Source organism: Carcharodon carcharias, assembly GCF_017639515.1.
Source record: "Carcharodon carcharias isolate sCarCar2 chromosome 38 unlocalized genomic scaffold, sCarCar2.pri SUPER_38_unloc_1, whole genome shotgun sequence".
In the NCBI taxonomy this organism is placed as follows: Eukaryota; Metazoa; Chordata; class Chondrichthyes; order Lamniformes; family Lamnidae; genus Carcharodon; species Carcharodon carcharias.
The window spans coordinates 698,780-717,872 of NW_024470775.1; the positions used below are offsets into that span (position 1 = coordinate 698,780).

The 19,093-nt window shown below is 54.3% G+C and overlaps 1 long non-coding RNA gene across 1 annotated transcript; it reads right to left on the reverse strand.

The window, feature by feature from the left end:
• Nucleotides 1–547: 547 nt before the first annotated feature.
• Nucleotides 548–17,547, reverse strand: LOC121274763. The gene is made up of 2 exons (XR_005942294.1): nt 17,379–17,547; nt 548–1,987 (listed from the first exon to the last, which is right to left on the reverse strand). It is a non-coding gene; the product is annotated as an uncharacterized LOC121274763 (long non-coding RNA).
• Between the last annotated feature and the right edge of the window lie 1,546 nt (nt 17,548–19,093).

Here is a 19,093-nt window from a genome sequence, read left to right on the forward strand (position 1 = left end):
GTAATATATTTCATCTTCTTTTCTTCACTACATGTTTCATTCCTTTGTTAAAAGTTCATCAACTGACTCCTGTGACTCTGCTCAGTAGCCCCTCTCCACGTATATCAGCAAACAAATAAAATTTAGGACCTATCAAGTTGGGTTTCACACTTATCCTGGGGTAATCGCACAGCAAAGGCATAAAGCTTGAACGTGTCTCATTTCTCAGTGATGCTCAACTGTTCATTTGTTTATCCAAACAGTTTACGGCAGGTTAGAGATGGTATTTATCTGGAGTAGGACTGGCGTGTTCTGATTTGCTTCTGTTACCATCTGTGCTATCACGTAACCCTCGTTTATAAAGTGTAATCTATCATTGTTTTTTAACAATGAACATTTATTTAAAAAGTATATGACAGCTGGAGTGTTGTGATTGATGCAGTTGTCAAAGCAGAGTTATTTAAAATTCCCAGTGGGAAACATTAGACAACTGTTATAACCTTCAATTTTAGGTGTTATGTTCGAGATGCAGCTCTAAATTCAGGAAGCAGATGACCAGTTCTCAAAGTTTTACATTAAACTAATTGAACCATTTTATTAATTTATACAGGTTAAAATATATATATATAGACCTGGCTACAAATTACTACTTTCAGAATTTTCAACAAGTTCCCAAACTAATCTCTACTAAGGCAAGAGCAACCCATAGGCTTAACCAGGCACCAGGCAAAGCAGTTTCACCTTACGAATTCAAAATGAGTTTCTTTTCACTTTGGTTCCTGTGGAACCAGTTGGAGGCTTACAGCTACCTTCTGATCACCCTCTGCTCCACACACCTGAAAACTACTGAAGTTATACCTGCCACCACTGATAGAATTCAAATTCTCTTCATATTACCAACCTCTATGAGCTTTACTTTTTAACAATGAAATCCCATTCCTAATACCAATTTTATTAGCAATATAAACACGTCACTTGGTCTCTGCTAGATAGGTGCTAGATTTCACCCCACTTTATTGATTGCTCTATTCAAAGACTGCAAATGCACTCTACCTCCCTCCCATCTCAAAACTAGTACACATCAAAGTACCCAGGCGAGTTGGCTTTAATCCAATTAAGACACATGCAGACTAAACCTCTACCTTAAAAGAAAAATATTGTCCAAAATATTATACACGCTAACAGCTGCATAACATGTAGTTTCACATCTATATCCTCACCTGCCCACACAGAGATAATCACAATATCCTAGACTTCCAAGTTAGAATTCTGATACAGGGAGACTTTGGCAATAGTTTAGACAAGCTATAGTATAATGCTACATATGCCCGATCTGAGGGTAGCTTTGTTATGTCAGAGGCTCCTGGAGGGGGGAGCGGACTGTTTTATTTTGTTACCCAGTCCGTGCATGACCACGTTCCTTTAACGATTAGGAAGCTTCTTCCAGGTGATGTTCTCGGCTAACAATAAGGTCGAAGGACTGTGTTTACATTGCCGGGAAGTGGGGGTGGGGTAGCGTGGTTAAAGATCAACTTCTCCAAGGGTTGATCCCCGATCCTAACCCCTCCTCCAGCATTCCCCAGCCCCCCACCCCACCCCACCACCTTGCCCCTTCCGCTGACAACTGTCCAATCGCAAGGCACAAGGAGAGAAAGTCAGAATTGGAGAACAAAGATCAGCAGGTCGACGCCAGCCTTCTTGTGATTCCAAACGGGAGCCTGGAACAGTCACGAGAGAGGGCTCGGGTGGTGGGTCGGGGGTGGTGGGGGAGGGGGAGACGGCGGAGGGTGGGGACGGGGGGTTGGAGTGGATTTCGGGTGCCCATCCATCCCGATGAAAACGCGGCAGCTCTTCGGAAGGGGTGGGCTTCTCATAGCCCGGTGTCCCGGTCAGGGGTAGCAGCAGTTCAAGCCACCATCGCAGAACCCCTCCTCTGTACTGTGGCCGACGGGGCAGGGCAGATCACTGCACGTCCCCCCGAGGTACTCGCACTGCCAGGTCTTCGAATCTGGAACCAGAAAGGAGGCAGATAAATACCCGAGCGCTTCCCCAAGCATCAGCGCATGAACCTAGAGGAGCAGGGGGAAATTTTTATTGGTGTTCGTTCACGGGGATGTGGGCTGTCGCTGGCCGTCCCGAATTGCCCCCTAGAGAAGGTGGTGGGTGAGCGGCTGCAGTCCCGTGTGGTGTAGGTACACCCATGGCGCTGACAGGGAGGGAGTTCCAGGATTTTGTCCCCGTGTGGTGTAGATACACCCACGGCGCTGTTACGGACGGAGTTCCAGGATTTTGTCCGTGTAGTGTAGGTACACACACGGCACAGTTAGGGAGGGAGTTCCAGGATTTTGTCCCGTGTGGTGTAGGTACACCCACGGCGCTGTTAGGGAGGGAGTTCCAGGATTTTGTCCCGTGTGGTGTAGGTACACCCACGGCGCTGTTAGGGAGGGAGTTCCAGGATTTTGTCCCGTGTGGTGTAGGTACACTCACGGCGTTGTTAGGGAGGGAGTACCAGGATTTTGTCCCATGATGTGTCGGTACACCCACAGCGCTGTTAGGGAGGGAGTTCCAGGATTTTGTCCCGTGTGGTGTAGGTACACCCACGGCGCTGTTAGGGAGGGAGTTCCAGGATTTTGTCCGTGTGGTGTAGGTACACTCACGGCGCTGTTAGGGAGGGAGTTCCAGGATTTTGTCCCGTGTGGTGTAGGTACACCCACGGCGCTGTTAGGGAGGGAGTTCCAGGATTTTGTCCGTGTGGTGTAGCTACAGCCACGGCGCTGTTAGGGAGGGAGTTCCAGGATTTTTTCCCGTGTGGTGTAGGTACACCCACGGCGCTGTTATGGAGGGAGTTCCAGGATCTTTTCCCATGTGGTGTCGGTACACGCACGGCGCTGTTAGGGAGGGAGTTCCAGGATTTTGTCCGTGTGGTGTAGGTACATCCACGGCGCTGTTAGGGAGGGAGTTCCAGGATTTAGTCCCATGTGGTGTAGGGACATCCACAGCGCTGTTAGGGAGGGACTTCCAGGATTTTGTCCGTGTGGTGTAGATACACCCACGGTGCCCTTAGGGAGGGAGTTCCAGGATTTTGTCCTGTGTGGTGTAGGTACACCCACGGCGCTGTTAGGGAGGGAGTTCCAGGATTTTGTCCTGTGTGGTGTAGGTACACCTACGGCGCTGTTAGGGAGGTAGTTCCAGGATTTTGTCCTGTGTGGTGTAGGTACACCCACGGCCCTGTTAGGGAGGTAGTTCCAGGATTTTGTCCTGTGTGGTGTAGGTACACCTACGGCGCTGTTAGGGAGGTAGTTCCAGGATTTTGTCCTGTGTGGTGTAGGTACACCCACGGTGCTGTTAGTGAGGGAGTTCCAGGATTTTGTCCGTGTGGTGTAGGTACACCCACGGCGCTGTTAGGGAGCGGGTTCCAGGATTTTGTCCGTGTGGTGTAGGTACAGCCACGGCGCTGTTATGGAGGGAGCTCCAGGATTTTGTCCGTGTGGTGCAGGTACACCCACGGCGCTGTTAGGGAGCGGGTTCCAGGATTTTGTCCGTGTGGTGTAGGTACACCCACGGCGCTGTTAGTGAGGGAGTTCCAGGATTTTGTCCGTGTGGTGTAGGTACACCCACGGCCCTGTTAGGGAGGGGGTTCCAGGATATTGTCCGTCTGGTGTAGTTACACCCACGGCGCTGTTAGGGAGGGAGTTCCAGGATTTTGTCCCCGTGTGGTGTAGGTACACCTACGGCGCTGTTAGGGAGGGAGTTCCAGGATTTTGTCCGTGTGGTGTAGGTACACCCACGGCCCTGTTAGGGAGGGGGTTCCAGGATATTGTCCGTCTGGTGTAGTTACACCCACGGCGCTGTTAGGGAGGGAGTTCCAGGATTTTGTCCCCGTGTGGTGTAGGTACACCTACGGCGCTGTTAGGGAGGGAGTTCCAGGATTTTGTCCGTGTGGTGTAGGTACACCCACGGCGCTGTTAGGGAGGGAGTTCCAGGATTTTGTCCCGTGTGGTGTAGCTACACCCACGGCGCTGTTAGGGAGGGAGTTCCAGGATTTTGTCCCGTGTGGTGTAGGGTACACCCAAGGCGCTGTTAGGGAGGGAGTTCCAGGATTTTGTCTGTGTGGTGTAGGTACTCCCACGGTGCTGTTAGGGAGGGAGTTCCAGGATTTTGTCCGTGTGGTGTAAGTACACCCATGGTGCTGTTAGGGAGGGAGTTCCAGGATTTTGTCCGTGTGGTGTAGGTACACCCACGGCGCTGTTAGAGAGGGAGTTCCAGGATTTTGTCCGTGTGGTGTAGGTACACCCACGGCGCTGTTAGGGAGGGAGTTCCAGAATTTTGTCCCCGTGTGGTGTAGGTACACCTACGGCGCTGTTAGGGAGGGAGTTCCAGGATATTGTCCCATGTGGTGTAGGTACACCCACAACACTGTTAAGGAGGGAGTTCCTGTATTTTGTCCGTCTGGTGCAGGTATACCCACGCCGCTGTTAGGGAGTGAGTTCCAGGATTGTGTCCGTTTGGTGTAGGTACACCCACGGCGCTGTTAGGGAGGGAGATCCTGTATTTTGTCCGTGTGGTGTAGGTACACCCACGGCGCTGTTAGGGAGGGAGTTCCAGGATTTTGTCCGTGTGGTGTAGGTACACCCACGGCCCTGTTAGGGAGGGGGTTCCAGGATATTGTCCGTCTGGTGTAGTTACACCCACGGCGCTGTTAGGGAGGGAGTTCCAGGATTTTTTCCCCGTGTGGTGTAGGTATACCTATGGCGCTGTTAGGGAGGGAGTTCCAGGATTTTGTCCCGTGTGGTGTAGGTACACCCACAACGCTGTTATGGAGGGAGTTCCAGGATTTTGTCCGTGTGGTGTAGGTACACCCATGGCGCTGTTAGGGAGGGAGTTCCAGGATTTTGTCCGTGTGGTGTAGTTGTACCCACGGCGCTGTTAGGGAGCGAGTTCCAGGATTTTGTCCTGTGTGGTGTAGGTACACCCATGGCGCTGTTAGGGAGGGAGTTCCAGGATTTTGTCCCATGTGGTGTAGGTACACCCACAGCGCTGTTATGGAGGGAGTTCCAGGATTTTGTCACGTGTGTTGTATGTACACCCACGGCGCTGTTAGGGAGGGAGTTCCAGAAATTTGTCCCCGTGGTGTAGGTACACCCACGGTGCTGTTAGGGAGGGAGTTCCAGGATTTAGTCCCGTGTGGTGTAGGTACACCCACAGCGCTGTCATGGAGGGAGTTCCAGGATTTTGTCCGTCTGGTGAAGGTAATCCCACGGCGCTGTTGGAAGGGAGTTCCAGGATTTTGTCCGTGTGGTGTAGGTACTCCCACGGCGCTGTTAGGGATGGAGTTCCAGTATTTAGTCCCATGTGCTGTAGGTACACCCACAGCGCTGTCAGGGAGGGAGTTCCAGGATCTTGTCCATGTGGTGTAGATACACCCACGGTGCCGTTAGGGAGGAAGTTCCAGGATTTTGTCCCGTGTGGTGTAGGTACACCCACGGCGCTGTTAGGGAGGGAGTTCCAGGATTTTGTCCGTGTGGTGTAGGTACACCCACGACGCTGTTAGGGAGGGAGTTCCAGGATTTTGTCCCCGTGTGGTGTAGGTACACCTACGGCGCTGTTAGGGAGGGAGTTCCAGGATTTTGTCCCGTGTGGTGTAGGTACACCCACGGTGCTGTTAGGGAGGGAGTACCAGGATTTTGTCCGTCTGGTGCAGGTACTCCCAAGGCGCTGTTAGAAGGGAGTTCCAGGATTTTGTCCGTGTGGTGTAGGTACATCAACGGCGCTGTTAGGGAGGGAGTTCCAGGATTTAGTCCCATGTGGTGTAGGGACATCCACAGCGTTGTCATGGAGGGAGTTCCAGGATTTTGTCCGTGTGGTGTAGATACACCCACGGTGCCCTTAGGGAGGGAGTTCCAGGATTTTGTCCTGTGTGGTGTAGGTACACCCACGGCGCTGTTAGTGAGGTACTTCCAGGATTTTGTCCTGCGTAGTGTAGGTACACCCACGGTGCTGTTAGTGAGGGAGTTCCAGGATTTTGTCCCGTGTGGTGTAGGTACACCCACAGCGCTGTTAGGGAGGGACTTCCAGGATTTTGTCCTGCGTAGTGTAGGTACACCCACGGTGCTGTTAGTGAGGGAGTTCCAGGATTTTGTCCCGTGTGGTGTAGGTACACCCACGGCGCTGTTAGGGAGCGGGTTCCAGGATTTTGTCCGTGTGGTGTAGGTACACACACGGCGCTGTTATGGAGGGAGATCCAGGATCTTTTCCTGCGTGGTGTAGGTACACCCACGGCGCTGTTATGGAGGGAGCTCCAGGATTTTGTCCGTGTGGTGTAGGTACACCCACGGCGCTGTTAGGGAGGGAGTTCCAGGATTTTGTCCTTGTGGTGTAGGTACACCCACGGCCCTGTTTGGGAGGGAGTTCCAGGATATTGTCCGTCTGGTGTAGTTACACCCACGGCGCTGTTAGGGAGGGAGTTCCAGGATTTTGTCCCCGTGTGGTGTAGGTACACCTACGGCGCTGTTAGGGAGGGAGTTCCAGGATTTTGTCTGTGTGGTGTAGCTACACCCACGGCGCTGTTAGGGAGGGAGTTCCAGGATTTTGTCCCGTGTGGTGTAGGTACACCCACGGCGCTGTTAGGGAGGGAGCTCCAGAATTTTGTCCGTGTGGTGTAGGTACACCCACGGCGCTGTTAGGGAGGGAGTTCCAGGATTTTGTCCCGTGTGCTGTAGGTACACCCATGGCGCTGTTCGAGGGGGAGTTCCAGGATTTTGTCCTTTTGGTGTAGGTACACCCACGGCGCTGTTAGAGAGGGAGTTCCAGGATTTTGTCCGTGTGGTGTAGGTACACCCACGGCGCTGTTAGGGAGGGAGTTCCAGGATTTTGTCCCCATGTGGTGTAGGTACACCCACGGCGCTGTTATGGAGGGAGTTCCAGGATCTTTTTCCATGTGGTGTCGGTACACGCACGGCGCTGTTAGGGAGGGAGTTCCAGGATTTTGTCCGTGTGGTGTAGGTACACCCATGGCGCTGTTAGGGAGGGAGTTCCAGGATTTTGTCCCCGTGTGGTGTAGGTACACCTACGACGCTGTTAGGGAGGGAGTTCCAGGATTTTGTCCCGTGTGGTGTAGGTACACCCACGGTGCTGTTAGGGAGGGAGTACCAGGATTTTGTCCGTCTGGTGCAGGTACTCCCAAGGCGCTGTTAGAAGGGAGTTCCAGGATTTTGTCCGTGTGGTGTAGGTACATCCACGGCGCTGTTAGGGAGGGAGTTCCAGGATTTAGTCCCATGTGGTGTAGGGACATCCACAGCGCTGTCAGGGAGGGAGTTCCAGGATTTTGTCCGTGTGGTGTAGATACACCCACGGTGCCCTTAGGGAGGGAGTTCCAGGATTTAGTCCCATGTGGTGTAGGGACAACCACAGCGCTGTCAGGGAGGGAGTTCCAGGATTTTGTCCGTGTGGTGTAGATACACCCACGGTGCCCTTAGGGAGGGAGTTCCAGGATTTTGTCCTGCGTGGTGTAGGTACACCCACGGTGCTGTTAGTGAGGGAGTTCCAGGATTTTGTCCCGTATGGTGTAGGTACACCCACAACGCTGTTATGGAGGGAGTTCCAGGATTTTGTCCGTGTGGTGTAGGTACACCCACGGCGCTGTTAGGGAGCGGGTTCCAGGATTTTGTCCCGTGTGGTGTAGGTACACCCACGGCGCTGTTATGGAGGGAGATCCAGGATCTTGTCCTGCGTGGTGTAGGTACACCCACGGCGCTGTTAGGGAGGGAGTTCCAGGATTTTGTCCGTGTGGTGTAGGTACACCCACGGCCCTGTTAGGGAGGGGGTTCCAGGATATTGTCCGTCTGGTGTAGTTACACCCACGGCGCTGTTAGGGAGGGAGTTCCAGGATTTTGTCCCCGTGTGGTGTAGGTACACCTACGGCGCTGTTAGGGAGGGAGTCCCAGGATTTTGTCTGTGTGGTGTAGCTACACCCACGGTGCTGTTAGGGAGGGAGTTCCAGGATTTTGTCCTGTGTGGTGTAGGTACACCCATGGCGCTGTTAGGGAGGGAGTTCCAGGATTTTGTCCGTGCGGTGTAAGTACACCCATGGCGCTGTTAGTGAGGGAGTTCCAGAATTTTATCCGTGTGGTGTAGGTACACCCATGGCGCTGTTCGAGGGGGAGTTCCCGGATTTTGTCCGTGTGGGGTAGGTACACCCATGGCGCTGTTCGAGAGGGAGTTCCAAGATTTTGTCCGTTTGGTGTAGGTACACCCAGAGCGCTGTTAGGGAGGGAGTTCCAGGATATTGTCCCATGTGGTGTAGGTACACCCACAGCACTGTTAAGGAGGGAGTTCCTGTATTTTGTCCGTCTGGTGCAGGTACACCCACGGCGCTGTTAGGGAGTGAGTTCCAGGATTTTGTCCGTGTGGTGTAGGTACTCCCACGGCGCTGTTAGGGAAGGAGTTCCTGTATTTTGTCCGTCTGGTGCAGGTACTCCCACGGCGTTGTTAGGGATGGATTTCCAGGATTTTGTCCCGTGTGGTGTAGGTACACCCACGGTGCTGTAAGTGAGGGAGTTCCAGGATTTTGTCCCGGTGTGGTGTAGGTACACCTACGGCGCTGTTAGGGAGGGAGTTCCAGGATTTTGTCCGTCTGGTGCAGGTACACCCACGGCGTTGTTAGGGAAGGATTTCCAGGATTTTGTCCCATGTGGTGTAGGTACACCTACAGCGCTGTTAGGGAGGGAGTTCCTGGACTTTGTCCGTCTGGTGCAGGTACACCCACGGTGCTGTAAGTGAGGGAGTTCCAGGATTTTGTCCGTGTGGTGTAGGTACACACACGGCGCTGTTAGGGAGGGAGTTCCAGGATTTTGTCCGTGTTGTGTAGTTGCACCCACGGCGCTGTTAGGGAGCGAGTTCCAGGATTTTGTCCCGTGTGGTGTAGGTACACCCATGGCGCTGTTAGGGAGGGAGTTCCAGGATTTTGTCCGTGTGGTGTAGGTACACCTACGGCGCTGTTAGGGAGGGGGTTCCAGGATTTTGTCCCCGTGTGGTGTAGGTACACCTACGGCGCTGTTAGGGAGGGAGTTCCAGGATTTTGTCCCGTGTGGTGTAGGTACACCCACAGCGCTGTTAGGGAGAGAGTTCCAGGATTTTGTCCCCGTGGTGTAGGTACACCCACGTTGCTGTTAGGGAGGGAGTTCCAGGATTTTGTCCGTCTGGTGAAGGTAATCCCACGGCGCTGTTGGAAGGGAGTTCCAGGATTTTGTCCGTGTGGTGTAGGTACTCCCACGGCGCTGTTAGGGATGGAGTTCCAGTATTTATTCCCATGTGGTGTAGGTACACCCACAGCGCTGTCAGGGAGGGAATTCCAGGATCTTGTCCGTGTGGTGTAGATACACCCACGGTGCCGTTAGGGAGGAAGTTCCAGGATTTTGTCCTGTGTGGTGTAGGTACACCCACGGCGCTGTTAGTGAGGGAGTTCCAGGATTTTGTCCTGTGTAGTGTAGGTACACCCTTCGGCGCAGTTAGTGAGGGAGTTCCAGGATTTTGTTCGTGTTGTGTAGGTACACCCACAGCGCTGTTAGGGAGGGAGTTCCAGGATCTTGTCCGTGTGGTGTAGGTACTTCCATGGCGCTGTTCGAGAGGGAGTTCCAGGATTTTGTCCCGTGTAGTGTAGGTACACCTACAGTGCTGTTAGGGAGGGAGTTCCAGGATATTGTCCGTGTGGTGTAGGTACACCCATGGCGCTGTTCGATAGGGAGTTCCAGGATCTTGTCCGTGTGGTGTAGGTACATCCACGGCGCTGTTAGGGAGGGAGTTCCAGGATTTTGTCTGTGTGGTGTAAGTACACCCACGGCGCTGTTAGGGAGGGAGTTCCAGGATTTTGTCCGTGTGGGGTAGGTACACCCATGGCGCTGTTCGAGAGGGAGTTCCAGGATTTTGTCCCGTGTGGTGTAGGTACACCCACAGCGCTGTTAGGAAGGGTGTTCCAGGATTTTGTCCTTGTGGTGTAGGTACACCCACGGCGCTGTTAGGTATGGAGTTCCAGAATATTGTCCCGTGTGGTGTAGGTACACCCACGGCGCTGTTAGGGAGGGAGTTCCAGGATTTTGTCCGTGTGGTGTAGGTACACCCACGTTGCTGTTAGGGAGGGAGTTCCAGGATTTTGTCCCCGTGTGGTGTAGGTACACCCACGGTGCTGTTAGGGAGGGAGTACCAGAATTTTGTCCGTCTGGTGCAGGTACTCCCAAGGCGCTGTTAGAAGGGATTTCCAGGATTTTGTCCGTGTGGTGTAGGTACATCCACGGCGCTGTTAGGGAGGGAGTTCCAGGATTTAGTCCCATGTGGTGTAGGGACATCCACAGCGCTGTCAGGGAGGGAGTTCCAGGATTTTGTCCGTGTGGTGTAGATACACCCACGGTGCCCTTAGGGAGGGAGTTCCAGGATTTTGTCCTGTGTGGTGTAGGTACACCCACGGCGCTGTTAGTGAGGGAGTTCCAGGATTTTGTCCCGTGTGGTGTAGGTACACCCACAGCGCTGTTATGGAGGGAGTTCCAGGATTTTGTCAGTGTGGTGTAGGTACACCCACGGCCCTGTTAGGGAGGGGGTTCCAGGATATTGTCCGTCTGGTGTAGTTACACCCACGGCGCTGTTAGGGAGGGAGTTCCAGGATTTTGTCCCCGTGTGGTGTAGGTATACCTATGGCGCTGTTAGGGAGGGAGTTCCAGGATTTTGTCCCGTGTGTTGTAGGTACACCCACGGCGCTGTTAGGGAGGGAGTTCCAGGATTTTGTCTGTGTGGTGTAGCTACACGCACGGCGCTGTTAGGGAGGGAGTTCCAGGATTTTGTCCGTGTGGTGTAGGTACACCCACGGCGCTGTTAGGGAGGGAGTTCCAGGATTTTGTCCGTGTGGTGTAGGTACACCCACGGCCCTGTTAGGGAGGGGGTTCCAGGATATTGTCCGTCTGGTGTAGTTACCCCCACGGCGCTGTTAGGGAGGGAGTTCCAGGATTTTGTCCCCGTGTGGTGTAGCTACACACACGGTGCTGTTAGGGAGGGAGTTCCAGGATTTTGTCCCGTGTGGTGTAGGTACACCCACGGCGCTGTTAGGGAGGGAGTTCCAGGAGTTTGTCTCTGTGGTGTAGGTACACCCACGGCGCTGTTAGGGAGGGAGTTCCAGGATTTTGTCCTGTGTGGTGTAGGTACACCCATGGCGCTGTTAGGGAGGGAGTTCCAGGATTTTGTCCTGTGTGGTGTAGGTACACCCATGGCGCTGTTAGGGAGGGAGTTCCAGGATTTTGTCTGTGTGGTGTAGGTACACCCACGGCGCTGTTAGGGAGGGAGTTCCAGGATTTTGTCCGTGTGGTGTAGGTACACCCACAGTGCTGTTAGGGAGGGAGTTCCAGGATTTTGTCCGTGTGGTGTAGGTACACCCACGGCGCTGTTAGGGAGGGAGTTCCAGGATTTTGTCCGTGTGGTGTAGGTACACCCACGGCGCTGTTAGGGAGGGAGTTCCAGGATTTTGTCCCGTGTGGTGTAGCTACACCCACGGCGCTGTTAGGGAGGGAGCTCCAGGATATTGTACCATGTGGTGTAGGTACACCCACAGCGCTGTTAGGGAGTGAGTTCCAGGATTTTGTCCGTGTGGTGTAGGTACTCCCACGGCGCTGTTAGGGAGGGAGTTCCTGTATTTTGTCCGTGTGGTGCAGGTACTCCCACGGCGTTGTTAGGGATGGATTTCCAGGATTTTGTCCCGTGTGGTGTAGGTACACCCACGGTGCTGTAAGTGAGGGAGTTCCAGGATTTTGTCCCGGTGTGGTGTAGGTACACCTACGGCGCTGTTAGGGAGGGAGTTCCAGGATTTTGTCCGTGTGGTGTAGGTACACCCACGGTGCTGTTAGGGAGGGAGTTCCAGGATTTTGTCCGTGTGGTGTAGGTACACCCACAGCGCTGTTAGGAAGGGAGTTCCAGGATTTTGTCCGTGTGGTGTAGGTACACCCACAGCGCTGTTAGGGAGGGAGTTCCAGGATTTTGTCCCTTGTGTTGTAGGTACACCCACAGTGCTGTTAGGAAGGCAGTTCCAGGATTTTGTCCCATGTGGTGTAGGGACATCCACAGCGCTGTCAGGGAGGGAGTTCCAGGATTTTGTCCGTGTGGTGTAGATACACCCACGGTGCCCTTAGGGAGGGAGTTCCAGGATTTTGTCCTGTGTGGTGTAGGTACACCCACGGCGCTGTTAGTGAGGTACTTCCAGGATTTTGTCCTGCGTGGTGTAGGTACACCCACGGTGCTGTTAGTGAGGGAGTTCCAGGATTTTGTCCCGTGTGGTGTAGGTACACCCACAGCGCTGTTATGGAGGGGGTTCCAGGATATTGTCCGTCTGGTGTAGTTACACCCACGGCGCTGTTAGGGAGGGGGTTCCAGGATTTTGTCCCCGTGTGGTGTAGGTACACCTACGGCGCTGTTAGGGAGGGAGTTCCATGATTTTGTCCCGTGTGGTGTAGGTACACCCACAGCGCTGTTAGGGAGAGCGTTCCAGGATTTTGTCCCCGTGGTGTAGGTACACCCACGGCGCTGTTAGTGAGGGAGTTCCAGGATTTTGTCCTGTGTAGTGTAGGTACACCCTTTGGCGCAGTTAGTGAGGGAGTTCCAGGATTTTGTCTGTGTGGTGTAAGTACACCCATGGCGCTGTTAGGGAGGGAGTTCCAGGATTTTGTCCGTGTGGTGTAGGTACACCCACGGCCCTGTTAGGGAGGGGGTTCCAGGATATTGTCCGTCTGGTGTAGTTACACCCACGGCGCTGTTAGGGAGGGAGTTCCAGGATTTTGTCCCCGTGTGTTGTAGGTATACCTATGGCGCTGTTAGGGAGGGAGTTCCAGGATTTTGTCCCGTGTGGTGTAGGTACACCCACGGCGCTGTTAGGGAGGGAGTTCCAGGATTTTGTCTGTGTGGTGTAGCTACACGCACGGCGCTGTTAGGGAGGGAGTTCCAGGATTTTGTCCATGTGGTGTAGGTACACCCACGGCGCTGTTAGGGAGGGGGTTCCAGGATATTGTCCGTCTGGTGTAGTTACACCCACGGCGCTGTTAGGGAGGGAGTTCCAGGATTTTGTCCTGTGTGGTGTAGGTACACCCATGGCGCTGTTAGGGAGGGAGTTCCAGGATTTTGTCCTGTGTGGTGTAGGTACACCCATGGCGCTGTTAGGGAGGGAGCTCCAGAATTTTATCCGTGTGGTGTAGGTACACCCATGGCGCTGTTCGAGGGGGAGTTCCCGGATTTTGTCCGTGTGGGGTAGGTACACCCATGGCGCTGTTCGAGAGGGAGTTCCAAGATTTTGTCCGTGTGGTGTAGGTACACCCACAGCGCTGTTAGGGAGGGAGTTCCAGGATATTGTACCATGTGGTGTAGGTACACCCACAGCGCTGTTAGGGAGGGAGTTCCAGGATTTTGTCCGTGTGGTGTAGGTACTCCCACGGCGCTGTTAGGGAGGGAGTTCCTGTATTTTGTCCGTGTGGTGCAGGTACTCCCACGGCGTTGTTAGGGATGGATTTCCAGGATTTTGTCCCGTGTGGTGTAGGTACACCCACGGTGTTGTAAGTGAGGGAGTTCCAGGATTTTGTCCCGGTGTGGTGTAGGTACACCTACGGCGCTGTTAGGGAGGGAGTTCCAGGATTTTGTCCGTGTGGTGTAGGTACACCCACGGTGCTGTTAGGGAGGGAGTTCCAGGATTTTGTCCGTGTGGTGTAGGTACACCCACAGCGCTGTTAGGAAGGGAGTTCCAGGATTTTGTCCGTGTGGTGTAGGTACACCCACAGCGCTGTTAGGGAGGGAGTTCCAGGATTTTGTCCCTTGTGTTGTAGGTACACCCACAGTGCTGTTAGGAAGGCAGTTCCAGGATTTTGTCCCATGTGGTGGAGGTACACCCACAGCGCTGTTAAGGAGATAGTTCCTGTGTTTTGTCCATCTGGTGCAGGTACACCCACGGCGCTGTTAGGGAGGGAGTTCCAGGATTTTGTCCGTGTGGTGTAGGTACACCCACGGCGCTGTTAGGGAGGGAGATCCTGTACTTTGTCCGTCTGGTGCAGGTACACCCACGGCGTTGTTAGGGAGGGATTTCCAGGATTTTGTCCCATGTGGTGTAGGTACACCTACAGCGCTGTTAGGGAGGGAGTTCCTGGACTTTGTCCGTCTGGTGCAGGTACACCCACGGTGCTGTAAGTGAGGGAGTTCCAGGATTTTGTCCGTGTGGTGTAGGTACACACACGGCGCTGTTAGGGAGGGAGTTCCAGGATTTTGTCCGTGTTGTGTAGTTGCACCCACGGCGCTGTTACGGAGCGAGTTCCAGGATTTTGTCCCGTGTGGTGTAGGTACACCCATGGCGCTGTTAGGGAGGGAGTTCCAGGATTTTGTCCGTGTGGTGTAGGTACACCTACGGCGCTGTTAGGGAGGGGGTTCCAGGATTTTGTCCCCGTGTGGTGTAGGTACACCTACGGCGCTGTTAGGGAGGGAGTTCCATGATTTTGTCCCGTGTGGTGTAGGTACACCCACAGCGCTGTTAGGGAGAGAGTTCCAGGATTTTGTCCCCGTGGTGTAGGTACACCCACGGCGCTGTTAGTGAGGGAGTTCCAGGATTTTGTCCTGTGTAGTGTAGGTACACCCTTTGGCGCAGTTAGTGAGGGAGTTCCAGGATTTTGTCTGTGTGGTGTAAGTACACCCATGGCGCTGTTAGGGAGGGAGTTCCAGGATTTTGTCCGTGTGGGGTAGGTACACCCATGGCGCTGTTCGAGAGGGAGTTCCAGGATTTTGTCCCGTGTGGTGTAGGTACACCCACAGCGCTGTTAGGGAGGGAGTTCCAGGATTTTGTCCGTGTGGTGTAGGTACACCCACGGCGCTGTTAGGAAGGGTGTTCCAGGATTTTGTCCGTGTGGTGTAGGTACACCCACGGCGCTGTTAGGTATGGAGTTCCAGAATATTGTCCCGTGTGGTGTAGGTACACCCACGGCGCTGTTAGGGAGGGAGTTCCAGGATTTTGTCCCGTGTGGTGTAGGTACACCCACGGCGCCGTTAGGGAGGGAGTTCCAGGATTTTGTCCCGTGTGGTGTAGGGACACCCACGGCGTTGTTAGGGAGTGAGTTCCAGGATTTTGTCCGTGTGTTGTAGGTACACCCACAGCGCTGTTAGAGAGGGAGTTCCAGGATTTTGTCCCGTGTGGTGTAGGTACACCCACAGCGCTGTTAAGGAGGGAGTTCCAGGATATTGTCCCATGTGGTGTAGGTACACCCACAGCACTGTTAAGGAGGGAGTTCCTGTATTTTGTCCGTCTGGTGCAGGTACACCCACGGCGCTGTTAGGGAGTGAGTTCCAGGATTTTGTCCGTGTGGTGTAGGTACTCCCACGGCGCTGTTAGGGAGGGAGTTCCTGTATTTTGTCCGTCTGGTGCAGGTGCACCCACGGTGCTGTAAGTGAGGGAGTTCCAGGATTTTGTCCCCGTGTGATGTAGGTACACCTACGGCGCTGTTAGGGAGGGAGTTCCAGGATTTTGTCCGTGTGGTGTAGGTACTCCCACGGCGCTGTTAGGGAGGGAGTTCCAGGATTTTGTCCGTGTGGTGTAGGTACACCCACGGCGCTGTTAGGGAGGGAGTTCCAGGATTTTGTCCGTGTGGGTTAGGTACACCCACGGCGCTGTTAGGGAGGGCGTTCCAGGATTTTGTCCGTGTGGTGTAGGTACACCCATGGCACTGTTTGGGAGGGAGTTCCAGGATTTTGTCCATGTGGTGTAGATACACCCACGGCGCTGTTAGGGAGGGAGTTCCAGGATTTTGTCCGTGTGGTGTAGGTACACCCCTGGCACTCTTTGGGAGGGAGTTCCAGGATTTTGTCCCGTGTGGTGTAGGTACACCTACGGCGCTGTTAGGGAAGGTGTTCCAGGATTTTGTCCGTGTTGTGTAGGTACACCCGCGGCGCTGTTCGGGAGGGAGTTCCAGGATTTTGTCTTTGTGGTGTAAGTACACCCACGGCGCTGTTAGGGAGGGAGTTCCAGGATTTTGTCTTTGTGGTGTAAGTACACCCACGGCGCTGTTAGGGAGGGAGTTCCAGGATTTTGTCCCGTGTGGTGTAGGTACACCCACAGTGCTGTTAGGGAAGGAGTTCCAGGATTTTGTCCGTGTGGTGTAGGTACACCCACAGCGCTGTTAGGGAGGGATTTCCAGGATTTTGTCCCGTGTGGTGTAGGTACACCCACGGCGCTGTTTGGGAGGGAGTTCCAGGTTTTTGACCCAGCGACAGTGAAGGAACGGCCGATATATTTCCAAGTCGGGATGGTGAGGGTCTCAGAGGGTAACTTCCAAGTGGTAGTATTCCCTTTGTGTCTGCTGCCCTCGTCTTTCTAGACGGTAGCGCTAGGTTGCAGGTACCCCCCACGGCGCTGCTTCTGAGTCAATGCTGGCTGCTCCTTCCCAGCCACATCTTGGAGGGGAGCCGCATTTATTTTTCAACAGTGTTCCCTGGAGCCTGGTCCCTTCCACACCTTTTTCCATATCCTCCTTTTCATGCTCCCCCCAGGGAGTATATCAACATCCTGGGTGTTACCATTGACCAGAAACGGAACTGGACCAGCCGTATAAATACAGTGGCTACAAGAGCAGGTCAGAGGCTGGGAATCCTGTGGAGAGTAACTCACCTCCTGACTCCCCAAAGCCTGTCCACCATCTACAAGGCACCAGTCAGGAGTGTGATGGGACACTCCCCACTTGCCTGGATGAGTGCGGCTCCCACAACACTCAAGAAGCTCGACACCGTCTAGGACAAAGCAGCCCCCGCTCGATCAGCACCCCATCCACAAACATTCACTCCCTCCACCACCGACACACAGTAGCAGCAGTGTGTGTACCATCTACAAGATGCACTGCAGCAACTCATCAAGGGCTCCTTCGATAGCGCCGCCCAAACCCACGACCTCTACCATCTAGAAGGACAAGGGCAACAGACACATGGGGAACACCACTACCTGAAAGTTCCCCTCCGAGCCCCTCACCATCCTGACTTGGAAATATATCGACCGTTCCTTCACTGTCGCTGGGTAAAAATCCTGGAACTCCCTCCCTAACAGCGGCGTGGGTGTACCTACACCACATGGGACAAAATCCTGGGACTCCCTCCCTAACAGCGCCGTGGGTGTACCTACACCACATGGACAAAATCCTGGGACTCCCTCCCTAACAGCGCCGTGGGTGTACCTACACCACACGGGCAAAATCCTGGAACTCCATCCCTAACAGCGCTGTGGGTGTACCTGCACTACACGGACAAAATCCTGGAACTCCCTCCTTAACAGCGCTGTTGGTGTACCTATAAATACTGGGCCCGGCCAGAAATATGTGGCAATTAGGCGAGGGGCTGGGAGTAGGGAAGTGAGATACCTGGAGGCTGGAGTCTGTTGGTGCTGTTTCTGACTTCCACCCTCTACTTCACTTCTCCAGCACCTCCTACACTCGCCTGCAGCTGCCTCTCAGCTCTTTCCTCTGCCTGTCTCTCTTCACTTGGAAGGGGCCAATCTGCAGAGGGTAGAGGAGCGAGGGGACTTCAGAGGGCCCCTAAATCAATCACCAGAAGTTGCGTCAGGGGCGAGTAAGACCACAAGGGGGCAAGAGCATTCGCTCGCCTCTCTATCCAGAGATAGAATTGAAAAGGAGGGAAGATGGGCCACATTTAAGGGTCTGGTGTGCAGTTCTGGTCGCCATGGAGCCAAGGGAAAGTTACAAGGCAGAAGGAGGCCCTTCAGCCCATCTTGTCCATGCCAGCCCGAGGACACCCAGGTGCCCTTTCTAACCCCACCTTCCTGCACCCGGCCCATAGCCCTGCAGCTTACAGCACTTAAGGTGCAGATCCAGGGACTTTTTAAAAGAGTTTAGAGTTTCTGCCTCTACCACCAACTTGGGCAGCGATTTCCAGACCCCCACTACCCTCTGTGTAAAAAAGTTCTACCTCATGTCCCCCCTACACCTCCTGACACTCATCTTGAATCTAAGTCCCCTGGTTCAAGAATTCTCCACCAAGGGAAACAATTTTATCCTGTCCACTCGATCTATTCCCCTCATCATTTTGTAAACCTCAATCGAGTCACCTCTCAGCCTTCTTTGTTCTAAGGAAAATAACCCCAACCTCTCCAATCTCTCCTCGTAGCTACAATTCTCTAACCCTGGAAACATTCTTGTAAACCTCCTCTGCCCTCTCTCCAGAGCTAATCCACCCTCCCTGTAATGTGGTGACCAGAGCTGCGCACCATTCTCCAGTAGGGGGCGCCAGCCCTACAAACATGCCCCTCCCCCACCCCGCAAATGGCAGCAGTGATCGGGACCAGGGACCATCACCCCTTCCCCCATTCCCCTAACCCCACCCCCACCCCAACCCATCAGGTCCATAACCCCTTCCCCCATTCCCCTAACCCCACCCCCACCCCAACCCATCAGGTCCATCACCCCTTCCCCCATTCCCCTAACCCCACCCCCACCCCAACCCATCAGGTCCATCACCCCTTCCCCCATTCCCCTACCCCATCCCCAGCCCAACCCATCAGGTCCATCAGCCCTTCCCCCATTCCCCTACCCCATCCCCAGCCCAACCCATCAGGTCCATCAGCCCTTCCCCCATTCCCCTCCCCCTACCCCCACCCCAACCCATCAAGTCCATCAGCCCTTCCGCCATTCCCCTAACCCCACCCCCACCCCAACCCATCAGGTCCATCACCCCTTCCCCCATTCCCCTAACCCCACCCCCACCCCAACCCATCAGGTCCATCATCCCTTCCCCCATTCCCCTAACCCCACCCCCAACCCAACCCATCAGGTCCATCACCCCTTCCCCCATTCCCCTAACCCCACCCCCACCCCAACCCATCAGGTCCATCACCCCTTCCCCCATTCCCCTACCCCCACCCCCACCCCCACCCCAACCCATCAAGTCCATCAGCCCTTCCGTCATTCCCCTACCCCCACCCCATCAGGTCCATCACCCCTTCCCCCATTCCCCTACCCCCACCCCCACCCCAACCCATCAGGTCCATCATCCCTTCCCCCATTCCCCTACCCCCACCCCCACCCTAACCCATCAGGTCCATCATCCCTTCCCCCATTCC